The following is a 4,563-nucleotide window of genomic DNA, read 5'->3' as shown; positions in this document are numbered from 1 at the left end:
CGGGTAGATGATTTAAGTGTATTCGGATGTTTCAGCGTGGACAAGCAACTTTTGGAAAACGCTCAAAAACCCAAGTGTGGATGAATGCACATTACCAATCCTGTTTATTTCTGCTTGATTTACACTGGTTTTGACTTGAACGTTGTTCACCGCTTGTGTGTTTTGCCTTGCATCAGCATGTTTGCTGATCGCCTGAACTTTGCCTGTCCCTGGTTTTAAGTTTGAAAATGTAAGTTCAGCAAAACCTTGTTGATTTTCATGATGTAAAAGAGGATGAACTGTGATGGAGGTTAGGGGAGGATTCACACACAACCAGATAAATAGCACAGTTCAGTCGTGAGTGTTTTCAGACATTTTAAGCATCACTATCGTGAGCTTTTCAGTGAACTGATGAAGAAAATGTTTCTCAAATTAGTTTTGTTCTGTTTGTGTTTGTGGGGTCTGGTTGGCAGGGGTGCATTAACACCCAAGGATCAACTGGCTGAAGGCCAAAGGGCAACAATGATGAACCTGATTAATGGTAAATTATATTTTTCATATAATTATTTTATATATGGGAGTTTGCAGCAGTGACAACAGCATTATATAGACCTTATGTAGCTCCGCCCCTTTTCAGTGCTGCACTTATTGTCTTCTGTATTCCATTTGTATTTCCACAGCATGAACATAAGATTATATAAATTTATGAATTAACTGCTTGTTTTAAAAAACTCACACACTCGTAAATTTTCAGGACTCGCAATGGCATTTTTGGTGACGCCCTGCTGTGTGAAAGGAACCGGACTGGACAAATAGTTTATTTGTAATATCATACAGTGCGAGTTCAGTTACTTAAAAATGTGTGAATATAATCTGTGTAAGCTGAAGGTTTTAGATTCAGTCACTGTGATCAGAGGTACTGCTTCAAGGAAAAACAGTAATCGCAATATTGGACACTGACACAATTTTCATAATTTTGGCTCTGTATGCCACCAGAATATAATTTAAATTAAACAATCAAGATGAAATTGAAGTGCAGACTTTAAGTTTTAATTGAAGGGGTTGAACAAAAATATAACATCAAATGCTTAGGATTTTTATATACACAGTAACCCCCGCATTTCACTTGTCTTCAGCAAGTGAAATGCACTATTAGCAATCCACTATTATCGACCACTATTAGCAATCACCAAATAGGCTACATTTGTGCCAACTTGCAAAGTGATAGTTTCGATCTCAAATGTAATTGGACAAATAATTATGATCATAAATAAAATGTTACATTTTAATATTTTGTTGAGAATGACTGCCTTAAGTGTAAAACTCATGGACATCACCGAAGACTGGGTTTCCTCTTTTGTCATGCTTTGCCAGGCCTTTACCGCCGCTGACTTCAGTTGTTTTGTTTGTGGGTCTTTCTGCCTTTAGTTTTGTCTTCAGCAAGTGAAATGCACTATTAGCAATCCACTATTATCGACCACTATTAGCAATCACCAAATAGGCTACATTTGTGCCAACTTGCAAAGTGATAGTTTCGATCTACTGATGATGAATAATGAATATTTTAATTTATGGTGTTTAAATCATACCTGTAAACTCACATTTCAGCCAGGAAGTTTTGAAGGTATTTTCTTTTCATATTACCTCTGTATAGTGCTTGAAATAAAGCAGTGTTTACTTTATGTAACCACTGTTCCACAAGCGCCACCTTCTGGCAAAGACTGAATTTGCATATTCACATGTATTCACATTTATCGCAGAACAGTGTTGTAAATGTTAATTGGCATATCAACAAGAAAAACAAAAATGAAATTCAACAAATAATCGTCAAGTGACAAAAAAAATATCTTGGGTAGGGGGGTCTACCGTAATGCTCTATCACAGGGGCCTCTGGTTATCTGGTTGGTGAGTTTGAAATTAGTTTTTTTGGCTTCAGTTGCTTCTGTTCTGGTAACATGTAATAAATTAATGGTTAAATTAGTCGGAGAGGATTAACATTCTGTAATGGAATGTCCACTGAGCATAGTCTCCTTTCATTCATTTCATTCATATTATTCACTTAACATTTAAATAATTAAAAGTATTTTAATGAAGGACTCATCAAGCAACTTCAAGTTATTTAAATGTTTAATCTGTGAAAAACTCTGTTCTGCAGGTATGATTGATAAGATCTGGTCAGTTATGGAGGGAGATTCATTCACTCTAGGATCCCGTCTTCTTAAAATGAAGAATAATGGTGTGATTCAGTGGAGGTTTTTTAACACTTTATTAGCTATAATCAATAAACAGACCGACAGCATGATTGTATTTGATGATGCTCCTGACGGGAGATTCAGAGACCGACTGAACCTGAACAATCAAACTGGATCTTTGACCATCACAAACATCACAGCTGAACATACTGGAATTTATTATCTACACATCAATGGACCAATAAGGAAAACTTTATATCTCAACGTCCGTAGTGAGTTAAATATAGGTTTCACACCTACGTGAAGTTGGCCCCCCACCCAACGCAAAACGTCGGCAAAATAGTCTCAATCGTTTGTGCGCCGTGTGTGATGTAAAAAATTTAGTTTGTGCTGCTTTGGTTTTTTAGATATTAAAATAGTATTTAATGATCATTTTGAGGTCACTCAGCCCCCCACATGCTCCAAATTTACCCCAATTGTCTCGTTTGTTTGTTCTGGTTTGTACCGGTAGTATTTTTGTTTTTACTGTCTTTTTTAACAATACAGTTGAAGTAATAAGGTAAAATTCAAACGGCAAAACAAATCACATGAAATAGTCACAGTCACTTAATTGTAAGTAGCCATATTCGTTCAATTAGGCCAATTAAACGAAAAGAAAAAAAAACTAGGCCTATTTCATTATGTCTGTACAAAACAAACAAAAATAAATAAAAAATAAATTCTTGATATTCATAGGCCTATTTTCGTGTCTGCGCACAAATAAAACATGCAATAGCCTACTGTTTCCAGGTCCGTGTAGCTTATTTGCGTTCATTCATTTTTCTTTTTTTAACCATGACGAAAGAAATGAAAAAAGAAGGGTTGTTGTATTTTTAAATACCATCCTGAAAACCAAATTTGAAATTAGAACCGTACACAACATGCTGCCCGAAAAAGAAAAATATAGATTTTTTTTTTTAGATTTTTGTTTATGACGTTTTGCAACTTTAATAAACAACTGAAAAATGCACAAATTAATATAGAACATTTTTTATTTTAACAAGTTTTCTTTGGCCAAATTAGAAGTAGGCCTAGGCCATGCAGGGGTAGGCAAGTTCGGTCCTAGAGAGCCGCAGTCCTGCAGAGTTCAGCTCCAACCCTAATCAAACACACCTGAACAAGCTAATCAATGTCTTCAGGATTACTAAGGCTATAGACAGGCGAGTTTTTTTTTTCAGGGTTGGAGCTGCACTCTGCAGGACTAGGTAGGACCGAACTTGCCTACCCCTGGCTAATGCTTCTCTTGCACATTCAGTTTAGAACTAGGCTATATGTCTCTGCACTAGATCATTGATGGGGAGCTGGGCAATTAATAGTAAATATGACCAAAACAGGGTATTATTATTATTATTATTATTATTTTTATATGAATAATAAAATCGCTATATATGCTCATTTCAAGTATTTGTGGGAGTATTATCGCGCTTACTATATGATATGGAGGCGCCCGCGCAATCTCTCGCATTTTTTTTTTCCTGTGGAAAGAACTTAGAATAGGCTACTCCGTCATTTTTGGATGTGCTTTCCTCATGCAGTCTCCGTGAATGGAGCGCATCACAACAATGAACCGGCTCACAGAAACAAGAAATACATTTATAGAAATCTTGAAATGTCTACTATTAAACAAACCAATTAAAATAATAATAATAATAATCTTCTCTAATTATGTGGTACATATGAAAAGGTGCATTTCTTTATTAAATGCACGTACATTAGCCTGTGGAGATGGCCATCAGCGTTGACTAATCTGTTGACAATCTGTGGAAAAAAATCTTTTAAAACGACAGTAGCGAAAACGAAAATATTACCAGCACAAACGAAGCACAAACGAACGAGACTATTTGGGGTGAATTTGGAGTATGTTGGGGGGCTGAGTGACCTCAGAATGACCTATAAATATTATTTTAATATCTAAAAAACCAAAGCAGCACAAACGAAAATTTTTACAGCACAAACCAGCACAAACGATTGAGACTATTTTGCCGACGTTTTGCGTTGGGTGGGGGGCCAACTTCACGGAGGTATGTTTCACCTGTTTTATTTTTTAATCACCAGATACAATACACACACAATTTTTCTTATTTTGTGTCAGTTCTGTTGTTTTATGTAATTAATTTCTAATTTACATTTTAAACTATTTACTTTAGTAAACAATCAAGTTATTTAAAAGTCTTAATCTGTGACAAACCCTCTTTCTGTTTGTTCTCTGTGTGTGTTTGGTGATGATGCAGCGAAGCCCTTGTCAGTGATGGAGGGAGATTCAGTGACTCTAAACTCTGGTCTCACTAAAATAACAGATGATGATCAGATTGAATGGATTTTTCTATTAATTAATTTAGTTGAGTTCAATAAA

General features: G+C 35.6%; 1 long non-coding RNA gene across 1 annotated transcript; it reads left to right on the top strand.

Annotated features, from left to right (window-relative positions):
• Positions 1–330: 330 nt before the first annotated feature.
• On the top strand, positions 331–4,563 carry LOC107742791 (uncharacterized). The gene is made up of 3 exons (XR_001640341.1): positions 331–520; positions 2,135–2,443; positions 4,442–4,563. It is a non-coding gene; the product is annotated as an uncharacterized LOC107742791 (long non-coding RNA).

Source organism: Sinocyclocheilus rhinocerous, unplaced genomic scaffold (genome assembly GCF_001515625.1).
Source record: "Sinocyclocheilus rhinocerous isolate Xijiao unplaced genomic scaffold, SAMN03320098_v1.1 scaffold1879, whole genome shotgun sequence".
In the NCBI taxonomy this organism is placed as follows: Eukaryota; Metazoa; Chordata; class Actinopteri; order Cypriniformes; family Cyprinidae; genus Sinocyclocheilus; species Sinocyclocheilus rhinocerous.
The sequence above is the reverse complement of the archived record's forward strand: the minus strand, read 5'-3'. Positions and strand labels throughout refer to the sequence as shown.